Source organism: Equus przewalskii, chromosome 22 (genome assembly GCF_037783145.1).
Source record: "Equus przewalskii isolate Varuska chromosome 22, EquPr2, whole genome shotgun sequence".
Taxonomy (NCBI): Eukaryota; Metazoa; Chordata; class Mammalia; order Perissodactyla; family Equidae; genus Equus; species Equus przewalskii.
This window is the reverse complement of record NC_091852.1, coordinates 1810924-1826177: the sequence shown is the minus strand read 5'-3', so window position 1 is coordinate 1826177 and position 15254 is coordinate 1810924. Positions and strand designations below refer to the sequence as shown.

Here is a 15254-nt window from a genome sequence, read left to right as displayed (position 1 = left end):
CCAGATTGATGAAAAAGAATCATCCACATGCCGGAAGGGTGCTGCCTCCCAAGCTCCACAGGAACAGAAGCTCCTGGGCTCAGGACCCTTCCAGATGTTACCCTATGTATCTCTTCATCTGGCTGTTCATTCGTATCCTTTAATATCCTTTCTAATAAACCAGCAATCTAGTAAGTAAACTGTCTTCCTGAGTTCTGTGAGCCACTCTAGCAACTTAATCAAACCCAAGGACGGGGTCATGGGAACCCCTGATTTATAGCTGGTACATCAGAAGCATGGGTGACAACCTGGACTTGGGATTGTCTCTCAAGGGAGCAGGGGACAGTCTCGTGGGACCGAGCCCTTAAGCTGTGAGATCTGATACTATCTCCAGGTGGACAGCGTCAGGATTGAGTGATATCATGGAACCTCAGCTGCTGTCTGAGAAGTACTTGATGTGGGGAAACTCCTCACATTTGGTGATCGGAAGTGTCAGAAATGAAGTAGTCTGTGAGTAGAGTATTAGGAGTAGAGGAGACACACAGGACGTATGTTCTCCCCTTACAGAAACCGTTCCTGACGCTTACTCCACCTGACTCTTACTGTGGTACATAACAGTCCTAAGATTGTAAAAACCAGGCCTTCAAACAAAGGGACCATTGAAAAGGTGAGTACTGATACATTTCTGAAGGCACCGAAAATATCACCACCACCCCATCCATCTCCTTAAGAGCTGTAGTTCAAGTAAAATTTTACTTTTATGTTTATCAGATTATTTTCAAAATTTATAATATGTTTACATTATTTCAATCAATGGTATACTAGGAATAATTAAAAAGATAATTCAGAAAAATTTCAAAATACATAATCTTAAACTATATGCATTTTCATCGCAGAATCTTTTGAAGCTCCATTACCTGTATTCTTGTATTCACTGTATTCTAACCAGTCAGAAGCAGTTTCTCCATCTTTTGAACCAACTGTCCTGAATGTCAATGTCCCCACACGTGGCTCATTTCCAAACGACACTGCATCCTTCCCTGATTCCTTGAGGTCTCTAGGACCCCTCTGTTTTCCCATCCATGCTCTACTCCCATCCCTTCCCAGCTCATTTAAGACTTTTCTCCAACCATTGCTCTCCCTGTCCTTCGCGTCCTTTTCTCTTGGCATATTAAAATACACTTTTTTCCCCATCTTGACAAAGAATAAAAGTAAAACCCTCCGCCTTGATCATGTCATCCCACTTCCTTGTTTTCCTTCACAGTCAAGCCTCCTGAAAGAACAGGCTCCGTTCACTCATCACCGTCTCCATTTTCTCAGTAATTGTTTGCTCCTCAGTTTCCAGAAATGACTTGTGCTCCCACCATCACGTTGAAGCTTTTGGAGCAAAGGTCAAAAGCAACTCTGTGTTACCAAATCTCCTGGGAGGAGTCCAACATTAATTGTTCAGGCCTACCTTGTTTGCCTTCTCTACAACATCGAACACTCTTTGCCATGCTGCCCTAAACATGCTCTCCTCCCTTGGTCTCACGGACATCGCTCTTCCTTTCTCCAACAGCTGCTTCTGAGTCAGCCCCTCTAAGAGCTCTTTTTCCTCTGGCCATTCATGCAATGCCCACATTTCTCAAGAATGATTCTCTGTCCTCGCAGCAGATTTTCAAATGTGTAAAACACTCTCCCCCCACCACACAGCCATATACCACAAAAGCCTCACCCCCTGCCATTTTAAAAACCTAGGCTGAGGCTGGCTCCACGGCCTAGTGGTTAAGTTTGGCATGCTCTGCTTCAGCAGCCGGGGTTCACAGGTTTGGATCCCAGGCATGGACCTATACCACTCATCAGCCATGCTGTGGTGATGATTCACATATAAAGCAGAAGAAGACTGGTGCAGATGTTAGCTCAGGGCTAATCTTCCTCTGCAAAAAAAAACAAAACACAAAAAACCTAGGCTGACATTCTCACCATGTCCTTGCCCTGGTAGATTGGTCTTGACCATTATCAAGGAAAAAGCTCTAATTCTAAGTCCAAAGAGATAATGCAAGATGCCTCAGCAAAAGATGAAGAACAGAGAGGTATTTACTTCTCTGGATCCCTCTATTCTTTACATGTTGCTTACGATCCTAACTCCATATTCTCTCCCAGGTCTGCTAGTGATACCAAACAATGTTACTAATGGCCTGAACTCAGGCCAGTAGCTGACCACCACTCACAACTGCCTTACAGAAAAATGGAGGAGCAATTGTGCCACATCTGAACTGACCAACTACTATCTGACCAAGGGCCACTTTAAGTGATAGACTTCCAAACAGGCAAAAACTATACAATCAACCATTCCAAAAATTGGGTTAGAATCATCAGTTTAATCTCTCTAATGCCCCACCTCAGTGGTTCAGATGAGAGATGGTGCGGAGACCTGGTACGGCACGCTGGGTAATAAATATCCAAAGATGATACACCAAGTTTTTATTTATTCACCACCTCTCAACCATGAGAAGAAGAGGAAGGTGAGATCAAACCAGCATTCAACAATGAATCACTCCCACCATCCATCATTACCATTATTAATCACGTCACTGGTAGTAAGCTGGGCTACCAAAGCCTCCTTCTTGAGGCCTAGACTTGGCAGCAAAACAGACTATTGGAAGAGAGATGAGCACCAGAAGGAGAAATCTCCTGAGCCTAATGAAGCTCTGAGAGGCAAATCTCAAAAGTAACCCTGGGGGCCGGGCTGGTGGCATGGTGGTTGGGTTCGCACACACTGCTTCAGTGGCCTGGGGTTCATGGGTTTGGATCCTGGGCACAGACCCACACACCGCTCATCAAGCCACACTGAGGCGGCATCCCACATGCAAAATGGAGAAAGACTGGCACAGATGTTAGCTCAGGGTCGATCTTCCTCACAAAAAAACAGGAACCATGTAGCCCAGTCTTTGATGTTTTATTAAATGCGCATACCCTGAGAGAGGACACACCATATTTTTAAACATTAATAAGAATATCTTAGGAAGGACTTGCTGACAGTGAACACACGTGGTAGTGGAGAAAGGCAGAGAGACCAAGGTGCCTGTGATAGTTGAAATGAGAAGGTGTCAAAGACAAATTCCGCCCGCAGCCAGCCTGGGTAATTCCAAAATATTTAGCCCGCCATTTCTGGAATATTCAGTTATAAAGAAAGGAGTACAGGACCAATAAGGCATGGGCTACACCATTCATTTTAGAGCATTAACCAGATTGCTTGATCATTCTGTGACTGCTACTTTGATTCGGAACTCACTCTTCAAAGTTTTGTTTTAAACACTGTCTTTCTAGGAGACCATTTTGTTTATTTGAAATGTGAGCTTACCTAAATTTGTATAAACACAAGAGTATGCTTTACTCACTGTGTTCCACCATAATATTAGGTACAGACAAATAACTCATTTTATATGAGTTAAGAATTTAATGAAGGGCAATTGCTTCACTACTTTGAGCTGCCACTAGGCACAAGGTCAAACCTTTCCCAAAAAATGTGAACGGCTATTTATGAGTCACTCATGCTTCTCTCTTTTCATCTAATAAACGTCAGGATAACAGAGTAATGAAGGAGGCCGACTGGAGGCAGACTGCCAAGGTTTGAATCCCCGCTCTGCAACACACTTCCCTGTGACCTTGGGAAGTTATTTAACCTCTGTCTCTCAGTTTCTGCATCTATAAAATGGGAAAAACCTAGCAGAGTTACTGTTAATAATAAAATGTATCAAGATACAGAAAGCACTTGCACCTGTACCTGGCACATGGTAAGCACTCAAAAAATGTTAGCTATTATCATTAGTTATTGCGTTTCTAATAAAAAGAAGCTGATGGCTTTCTCCAAGATTTCTCCACTAGGTAGAAACAATTTCTCTTGGCAAACCTAAACGCCTGTCAGCAAAACTGCTCACGAAAGCAAGGGAGTCAACAGTGAGAACAAGCATCAGTGCCCTGGACAGGCTGTGCACCACACAAACCGGAAAGCCCAAAAGTTGTTTACTTTACTATACCACAAATATTACAGTCAGAGGTTTCAAGATTTTTCTATGCCAGTTGCTGCTACATTCAAAATATGGTAATATAAGATGGTTTGGTCAGCTGTCAAGTCATGGGTTACATAAACAATACTTTACAACAAAAATGCCTATAAAAGTGGTATGGTTCTTATTGGCTATATAAAATTATATTTGAGGCCTTTTATTTTTCTAGCTGCAAATACTAGGGAGAAGAGTCTCCTTAAGAGCGAGGACCAAATTTAAATAAACTGTAAATTTCTCAACATAACTTGGAAACTTCAGTTCAGCCTCTTTTTATGTGCAAGACCAAACATGGTACGGTTTATAATTTGAAATCCAAACACATTACTAGCAAACTAGGTTCCAATCCTAGTTCTACCACTATTAGCTGTGTGGCCCAAAATATTTCCTCTCTCTCTAAAAGAAACGAATAACGATATTAATCTCATAGAACCAAAAAGAAGATTAAAAGAGATAAAAGTTAACAACAAACAGTAGTTCTGAGTGTTAATAAATAACACACAAAAATATCATTTACTCGAGCTCTAAGACTCCTACACACACGCGCGCGTGCACACACACACACTAATTAAAAGAAAAGAGACTCTGAGCCAACGAGTAAGGGGAAAAAAGCATAAAAGGAAAATAATTTAAAATTCTATATAGGAGAAAAAAGGTTTTGATACCTGGGAGAAAGTATAGTTAAATAAAATGCTATGTTGCCAAAGCAAAGAAGTGTGAGGAAGGACTCACAAACATTTACTAAATAACATACAGGAATCTGGAGAGAAACTCTCTATTTCTCAGTCACTATCAAAGACGAAGGCTATATGTAATGAGGTGCTCCAGGGAGGACGGAACTATGGTGGAATAACTCATCCAACCAGAGTAGGCTCTCAGATGCTATAATTTAAAATTACTATAATATTATAATTAAGTAAACTAATATTTAGAATAACAAACAAAATAGAATGTCATAAATTTTATGGAGTTTTACACTTACCAATAACATACTTTATATATTCTTTCTGTAAATCATAAATAAAAAAATAATAATGCCATGTAAAAGATGTGAATAGATAATCCACACATCAAACAACACATATTTACTCTTTCATTCATCAAAGATTTACTGACTGCTGACCAAACGAAGAAGTATTCAACAATACTGGTAATGAAAAAAAGCAGAGTGAAACAAAAGAATATCACTTTTTGCCTACAAAATTAGCAAATAAAAAAATAATTCCCAATGAAGGCAAAGAATACAGTTAAATAGCCACTCATATGCAGGTTCGTGGGAGGGTAACCAGGAAAGTTGATCAAAAGCTTTCAAATTATTTATGCCCTTTCACCCATTAGTCCTATTCTAGGAATTCAGCCCAAAGAAATAGCCAGAGATGTACACAATGACTGATATAAAAGGATGTTGTTCACTGCAAATTTACAGTAGTAAAAACTGCTCACAATCTAAATCTCTAACAACAAGCAATTAATTAAATAATTCATAATTCAGCCATATGAAGGAAAACAGTGAGCCACTAGTCCCATTTTAGAAGAACGTAATTTAGTGGCATGGAAAAATGTTTGTGTTAGACTGCTACATTTAAGATTATAAAACACTATGTGCAATATGATATCAATTTTCTTTTATATACACAAATATATACACATACAACCAAAAACTGGAAAGCTAAAAACCACAATGTTAACACTAGTTATGTCTGTGTGACACTGTTTTTTATTTTCTTAATTATTTTCCAAATTTCCTTTGATAATCACGTATTATTTTTATAACCAGTACAGTGGTCTTTGTGGTTTACACCCCAAACACCCCATCCCACCTAAGTCAATCAGGCTAACCCCACTGTTGCTGTCAGTGGCTTCACCCTGGCCAAGGAGATACAGGAGACATCTTGAATGAAAGGCTTCCTGGAAAGGTTTCTTTGCTCCTGAGAAGAAAGTGGGAGAGGTGTTGCTTTCCTTTGAACACGTCACATCCAGATGTGATTCACTTATTTATCATTTAATACACCTTTACCTGAACACCTACTGTGCAGTTCTCGAGCCATGTCTAAACGTGGAGATTCTGTTTGCTATTACTTCTAGGAGTCCTAAAATAACCTTAGCAGTTAAATACAAAAGTCTTAATTGTCATCCATCTTCGACTTTGTTCACAGGTAAGACAATTTGTTGGATAAATAGTGGTATTGTACAAGAAAACAAAACAAATTACCACCACAAAAAACCCTGACCAACCACATAGGTTAAACAAAACAACGAAAACAAAAAAGACAAGGCAGCCTCTCATCATCATCGTCCTATACACATGCTGGACCATGGTATAAAAGACAAGAGGAATATGGATGTCTGGAAGGAAGACCATGAGTTCTGCTTCTCTCATGCCAACTTTAAGGCTGTGAACAAAATACATGAATCCCTCATTTCAATGCACCTAAGAATATACCAAACCTAATGGAAACTGCTAAAGTCCCAGAGGAATTTTAAGTGCCTAAACTTGCTCTACACGTTCAAGATGGAAATCTTTCTCAAAAGCAATTACACAACTCTCTGTCTTTTCAAAAAAGCATCCTAAAATCTGGATGACTTGGGGTCTAGCCACCATTAAGAATTACTGTACAGCTTTGTAATATAACAATGCCCTTATGAACCACTGGGGTGTGTATAGTTCTTTGCCCCTACACTAAATGGCGCTAGGTGGCTAGACGGGTTTTTTTTCCTTTTTTTGTGAGGAAGATTGTCCCTGAGCTAACATCTGTGCCAATCTTCTTCTACTTTGTATGTGAGACACTGCCAGAGCATGGCTTGATGAGTGGTGTGTAGGTCTGTGCCAGGGATCTGAACCCATGAACCTGGGGCTGGTGAGGCAGTGTGCAAACTTACCACTATGCCACAGGGCTGGCCCCTGTGGTTATATGTTTGTTATGTGACATTTATTGGCTCATGTTTTAATCTGGGAAAAGGCTAAGAAAATAGAAATTATCCATAGTTACTGATATTTTTCAAAAATTAATTTTTCAGGGGGCTGGCCTGGGGGCGTATTGGTTAAGTTCAAGTGCTCTGCTTTGGCGGCCTGGGGTTCACAGGTTTGGATCCTGGGCACAGACCTAGCACCGCTCCTCAAGCCACACTGTGATGGCAACCCATATAAAATAGAGGAAGACTGGCACAGATGTTAACTCAGCGACAATCTTCCTCCAGCAAAAAGAGGAAGACTGGCAACAGATGTTAGCTCAGGGCCAATCTTCCTCATACACAAAAACAAAACAAAATAAAAAACCAAAATCAATTTTTCAAAGGTAACATGGACATATCAGAAATCACCTTAAACACTAAACCATTAATTCCTGATTCATTTCTATAAAGATACATCAAATATTATTAGGGGAAGGTTATTAGAGGAAGCAAACAGCTTCCTCCTCAAGAGGTTTTCTCAATCTACTGAAATAAAAATGATGAAGATGATGATACTAATTATTATTATTATAGCAGCTAACACTTATATAGTGCTTATTCTATGCCAAGGACAATTATAAGCACTTTAGATATACCTCAATTAATCACCTCAACCCCATTTTCTAGATGAGGAAATTGAGGCAAAGAGAGGTTAAATATCTTACCCAAGGTCACACATCATGTGAAATAGAGCCATTCACTGAGAAACATAGCACATGTTCATCCACATCACAATGATTGATGACATGTCACAAAAGGAAATGAAAGTTGAATATAAAGGGTAATTTTGTTTATTTTTATCCATATCAAAAGTAAAATTTTTCAGGTTCATTTCTCAACCTGAAATCTTTGGCTTCTTTTCTTAAAGAGGAACTGTCCTTTTATTCTGAGCATTGCATTCCTCACTTACGTCCACATGGCTCAACTCCTCTCTCCAGTCTCTCTAAGAGCCCCCTCCCACCCCACAGCATCAGGGTCAACAGTCTCGGTCTGAGTCTCAGGGGGTCCTTCCACGGTCAGAGGCACACTCTCTGTCTGATGTTTCTATTTACACGTCCCAAGTTTACCCAGCTAAACTTCTGTGGGGAAATCACAGACAACGTCTCCCTCTGCCAAAGGGTAAAGGGAGCAAAATGTTTTCCACACAGTTAAAAGAATTCCATTTGTCAAATCAATCTGATGATGCCGGATGAATTGAACACATTCCTCTGACCACCTTACCACCTACTATTTAAGATGAAATTGCAAAACTTCCAAAATGGAAACCATTCAAATAGCCTTCAGTGAGTTAAACTAGAAATCTTCCTTTTTGATTGACAACAAAAAGACAGGCAGCTCTAGACAAGAGCTGCATATCTGTGATACACTGGTTTTTTTGTTTGTTTTTTTTTTTAAGATTGTCCCTAAGCTAACATCTATTGCCAATCTTTTCTTTTTTTCCTTCTTCTTCTCCCCAAAGCCCCCCAGTACACAGTTGTATATTCTAGTTGTAGGTCCTTCTAGTTGTGCACAGTATGCTTTCTTTTAACCTGAAAAAAAATTTATTTCTATTCCCCGTGTTGTATAAAAATTCAAGATAGATATTCAAGAGAAGGGATTTGGTATACATTTTTTTTCCATTACTATATAGTAGTAAAATCAGTTTTCCAGCTGATAAGATTCCCCCATTCTCCCAAGTTCAATTCATAATTTCTCTGAAGAGCTCTGAAATTTTATTTCTCAGCTGCACAGATTCATGTTCCCAGTTCCTAATAATCCATGGAATAGAACAGGGATATCTGACAGAAAAGTAAAATGTTTGGCATTAATATTAATGAACAGAATAAAAAATATTTCTTTTTATCTAAAAACATTCTTGCTTTCATTGTCCAAGTTTATCACATCTTTTTTATATAAGATGGTCTGTCTTTACTAAGACCATATATAGGAGAAAATTCAACTTGCTACAGCTAGTGTAATAACTATTTGTTCCAGCAGATCTTAATAATTATAAATAAGGTATCAATGTATTTTATTTATCTGCCCCATGTACTTGAAAACCACTGGGCCATTTCAAGGCCGTGACTTAATCTTAGCAGGCACCATTCCATTGGCAAGTTGTACTCTCACACAGGTATCTCTGGTTCTACGTTCTCCATAAATTTCCTCCTATGTGCTCTCACAATAAGCAATAGTTTCAGCACTCAGCACGCAGATTCACCGTGTTTAACTCTGGCCCTGAGACCTTGCACTGCGAGGCTCTTGCTATGACACATATTTCTGACACTTTCCCACCTTGACTGCAATATTTGAATCCAGTGCTCCTATTCGATTAGTCCTATAGCACCTCACTCTTTTTCTTAATTTCAATCACAATTCTCTTTCTTCACTGTTTTCTCAGAGCTGTTACATGGGGTTCAGCTTTTCTTTTTTTAATTTTCTGAACCTTCCAAATACTTGGTGAGGTAAATGCTCAGAAGCATGTATAATTCTTACATGTAGCATTACCTGTCTCCTGCCAAGGAAGTAAATATAAATTGACAGGGATGGTTTTCATACAGTCACTGAATGTTTGCTTATTCATTAGCTGGAATAGGAACCTAAAAACTACACAACTGAACTGTGAAGAAATACACGAGTATACTACAGAGAGAACACACCATAAAAATGTAGCTGTCTTGCACACTTGTATTTCACAGGGGAATAATAACTACACGTGTTAATATTTATAGTTAAAGCTTACGATCACGCTAAAATTCATAAATCATTCGCCACAAAAATTCCAATATTCATAAACTCTCTACTGTTGTTTCAAATCTAAAGAAATTTCTTTATTTTAACCTTAACTGCAGCACACACGTTTCAGAATGCAGGTTGGACACACCTGAAGTTTAGGCCTTCTGAGGGACAGTTCCCAGACAACTGGTCTTCACGTCCATCCCATCTTGCAGTGAAGTCTGAAGACTGTTTGGGGATTGCTATGCATCAGTTACTTCTAACTACTGAGTAGATATATTCATGTCACTAAGTTCAAGGACCACAACATCCAAGCATGGGGAAATAAATGACTCCAAAATGTATAAAACCTCATGAGAACAGCTAAGGGGACTTCTTACGCATGGTAGATCCACCATTTGGGAAACTGTGGAGCACATAAGAAGCCTATACTTCTGTCTGGGAACACATATGCTTTATCTTGATCCACAGATTTCCCAATCTTTTGCCATTAAGGAAAGTGAACATCTTAAATTGTATCTTTTTGTCACCCAAATGCACATTAATCCACAGATCTGAGAAGCCTGATTAATCCCAAGATGGTTAAATATGTTATTTTGGGTTCTCAGAAGCAGACCTTGAGAAAAGGATTTGAATAGAAGTAGTTTATGTGGAAGGTAAACACTGTTGGGGAAGTGGAGAAGTGACACAGGGAAGAGAAGAGAGCTGTAAAGGGAGTTATGAAGCCAGCTACCAGAGAGGATAACTGGAGCTCCGTCCAAGGGGAAACTCTGGGAAATGGTATAAAACACACTCCTCAGAAACAAAATAGATAGTAAAACTGCAGAAAACTAAAGGCAAAGGAGAAATCCTAAAAGCAGGCAGAGATTTTGAAAAAAGACAAATTACTTTCACTGGAACATTTATGCTAAGAACAGGAGCTGACTTCTAATAGTAGACAATGGAAACACAGTCTCAATGTTCTGAATGAAACTGCTGACCCCAAATTCTACACCCAGCAAAAACATTTTTTAAGGATGAAGATGCAATAAAAAAGATTATCAGGCAGACTAAAAAAGTAGAATTCACTAGCAAAGAAAATTCTGAGGAATGTTCTTCAGGTAGAAGGAAAATTATGGCAAGAGAAAGGTGGAGGTAGCAGTGGTAACAAAGAAAAAAACAATTGTGTATGTAAATGTAGAAAACTCACGACAGCAACAGCACGTGAGACGGAAGGAGCTCAACTGGTCTGAAATCTTCACATTGCCCAAGAGAAGAAGAAAAGCAGTTTTGGACTGTTATAAATTAAATATTTATGTGCAATTTCTAGGGTAACTATTAAAAGAACAGACATTCAGTATGTCATTTTCAAACTAACAGAAATAAACTATGGAATGATTTTTTAAAATTATCAACCAAAAAGAATGCAAGAAAAGAGAGAAAATGGAATGCAGAACAGTAGGAGCTCAAAGAAGGAAGAAACAAAAGGCAGACTGAAATAGACTCAATGATCTAGTCAAACTACAAGATAATCAAATTGGATTTTTAAAATCCAAACATGTAGTGTTTATCAGAGTGATAACTAAAACTTAAGGATAAAGAAAGGCTGAATATGGATAGAAACATTAACAAAAAGATAGCTGGTGTAGCTATTCCTATTAAACAAAACAGGCTTTATAGCAAAATTCATTAGTAGAGAAAGAGGTTCACTTCATAATGATAAAATTCAATCCGCCAAGATGCTATAATAATTTTAAATTTGTATATACCAAATAACATAGTATCAAATTACACACAGCAAAAACTGACGTAACTCCAAGAAGAAATGGACTAGTTCCACAATCAAAACAAATGAGATGTAATTAAAGCATTTACAACTGTAAATGTTTATATTTTTAAAGAAGTTTCAAAACTAATGTACCCTAACCTTATACCACATACAAAATTAACTCAAAATGGATCAAAGACCTTGATCTAAGGGCTAAAACTATAACTCTTAGAAGAAAACCTGAGGGAAAAGCTTCATGACATTGGATTTGGCAGTGATTTCTTGGATATGACATTAGAAGTACAGGTAACAAAAGAAAAAATAAAGAAATTGGACATCACAAAAATTTAAAACTTTTGTGAATCAAAGGACACAACACATAGAATGAGAGAAAAATATTTGGAAATTATATATCTGATAAGTTAATATCCGGAATGTATAAAGAACTCCTATGACTCAACAGCAAAAGCAAACAATCCAATTAAAAAATGGGCAAAGAACATGAATAGACATTACCCCAACAAGATATACAAATGGCCAATAAGCATATGAACAGACACTGAACAATCATCAGGGAAATGAAAATCAAAACCACAATGAGACACCACTTAACACTCATTATGATGGCCATCATCAAAGCAGACAAAACAGAAAATAACAAGTGCTGGTGAAGTTGTAGAGAAACTGGAACCCTTGGGCATTGTTGGTTGAAATGTAAATGTTCCTCAAACTATTAAACACAGAATTACCATCTGATCCAACAATTCCGCCTCTGGGTATACATCCAAAAGAACTGAAAGCAGGGACTGGAATGTGTACACTCATGGTCACAGCAGCGTCACTCACAATAGCCAAAACGTGTAAATAACCTAAATGTCCATCAAGGGATGAAGGAACACAGAAAGCGTGGTATATACATACAATGGAATATTATTCAGCTGTTAACAAGAATGAAATTCTGACACATGCTACAACATGGATGAATCTTGAAGACATCGTGCTAAGTGAAATAAGCCAGACACAAAAGGACAAATAAGTATGATTCCAATTATATGAGGTACTTAGAATAGTCAAATTCAAGACAAAAAGTAGAATGGTAGCTGCCAGGGGCTGGGAGAGGGGACAATGGAGTTACTGTTTAATGGGTGGAGAATTTCAGCTGGGAAAGATGAACAAGTTCTGGAGAAGGATCATGGTGATGGTTCCACAACAACGTGAATGCACTTAATGCCACTGAACTGTACTCTTCAAACGGTTAAGGTGACTTTTTATCTATATTTTACCACAATAAAACATTTTTAATTAATGAGTTAGGTATCCATCTCAAGAAACATAGAAAGGGAAAAAAGAAGAATCCAAAAAATAACAAAAAGGAAGAAGAACTAGATTTCTACTCTGAAGAAACTGTTCAAAAAAGTTTAAAATTCTGTTTTGAATCTCTGTCATAAATTAAATCATCTCCTAGATATAAAAGACCTTATTAAGAAATATGTTTAGAACCTTGTCAATACCACTGAACTATATTCTAGAGCAAAACATTAACTAAAAGATTTAAATGACTCTTTCAGACTTTAATTGTTGTATCAATCAAAATCATTTGTAAAACTAGAGTCACAAAGGAGAACAAGTGTTAGCAAGCTCTGGAGAAATTGAAACCCTCATACATTGCTGGTGAGAATATAAAATGATACAGCCACTGCGGAAAGCAGTCTGGCAGTTCCTCAAAAAGGTAAATACAGAATCACCATATGACTCAGTAATTCCACTCCTGGGTATATACCCAAGAAAACTGAAAATAGATATTCAAAGAAAAACTTACACACATTATTATGAATAACAGGATTATTCGTAATAGCCAAAAAGCGGAAGCAACACAAATATCCATCAACTGATGAATGGATAAAATATAGCACATCTATACAACGGAATATTATTTAACCATAAAAAGAAATGAAATACTGACACGTGCTACAATATGGGTAAACCCTGAAAACATTATGCTAAGTGAAAGAAGTCAGACACAAAAAGCCAATATTGTATGACTCCATTTATACAAAATGTTAGAATAGGCAAATTCATAGGAATAGAAGCAGATTAGTGTGGGGGGGGAGGGACGTGGAAGGGTAAGGGGGAGTGAGGAGTGACTGCTTTATGGGTAAGGGGTTTCTTTTCGTGGTGATGAAAATGTTCCGGAATTAGACAGTAATAATGGCTGCACAACAATGCGAAGGCACTCAATGCTATTGAACCACACACTTTAAAAGTGATTAAAATGGTGACACGTGAATTTAATCCTGATAAATAAAAAGTCTAGTCATATAAAATTCTGCCATTAAACTCCACTCAATATTATATAACATTATTACTGCAGAAGCATGGGTCATCTGTTTACTCAACCCAGAGGTACCGAAGTGATTCCAATGAATAATGACAATGTTTCACATTACTACCCATGCCTTGTAATTGCACCCGGGATGAAATGTGCAAGAGCAGGGTATAAATTTTCAGCAAGGTCCTTCTGACCTTGTTGTGGCCATCAGCAATATCAGGAATGAAATAGTGGTAGAAAAAGATATGGGAGACAGTTTTAAACAAAAATGTGAAACGCTTGAAAGAGGAGAACAAAGAGAGTGGTAGATGCTTTCTTAAAGAATACTTAACTATTTTTTCCCCTTCTAGCTTTTTATAAATTCATTTTACATGAGGCTAATGAGAAATTTACTGCTCAGGCATTCTTAAAGCTCCAATTCATCAATATATTACCATGAACACGTCGCTTAGCAACTTTTACTATCAGACTACTTCAATATTAGGCAACATCACACACAGCTTATTCATCTTCTTCATCATTGTCTCTGTCTCCATCTTTGCCATGTTCGTGGAGCACACTTCCGGTCTATAATATCTTCACCTTCTAGAACTCAAGAGCAAACTTGTCCCTGGCACTATGATTAGTTCACATTATCTTTGCACTACACAAAGAAAATCATGTCTTAAAATTATGAAGTCAACTTTACTTACACTAAAGGTTATTTTAGAAATTGACTAGTGCCTTCAAAACTTGGCGTTTCATATTTTTTATCCATGTCTCTGGTTTTCTACAGGATAATATTTCCATAAAGAATAATGGACTTCTCCATATCTCAGAGCACCAACGAATTACCTAACCAACTTCCACAATTTCTCATCCACTTGATGAGCAGTTTTGACACTGGCTGGAGTACTTACTGAAATAGGTTCACCAACTTGATGACTATCCTGGATTCATTCACATTTTAGTTCACAACTACAATTTAATAGACATCCTAGTTTTTAATTTCTCCAAAACTTCACTGTTCACACCAAGAACCAACATTTTCTTACATCTTAACATTTTCTCTTCTCTTTCATCAACAGGACTAAGCAGTTGGCTTTATGAAACCATTAAAAAAATGTTTTATTATTTCATGAGAACTATTGTGTAAGCTCTGATGATGGGCAGACAGCAAAGCCGCCCTGAGAGGCAGATGCTGAGGAGGGGAGTCAGGCTTACAGGCCCCCAAACCTGTCTCACGGTACCTACTGCTCAAACATAAGTCTCAGCAAAACTACAACTTACTGCATGTCAAAGATTTTGAGATCAATTGCAAATAGTCAAAACTGCCAATGATAAATCTGAAAATTATCAAGTGTCTACTGTACACTAATTATAACCTCTCAACATCACACTCCTATTTAAAATGACATAAGGGTTATGATACACATTGATTTAATGTATCAGAAGGCTTCACTATCAGGAAAATAGCAGAGACAGAGCTATAATAGCAGAGCTGGTC

The 15254-nt window shown here is 37.9% G+C and overlaps 1 protein-coding gene across 11 annotated transcripts in view; it reads right to left on the bottom strand.

The window, feature by feature from the left end:
• FANCC (FA complementation group C) overlaps positions 1–15254 on the bottom strand; it is a 244063-nt gene that overhangs the window by 200546 nt on the left and 28263 nt on the right. The window lies entirely within an intron of this gene.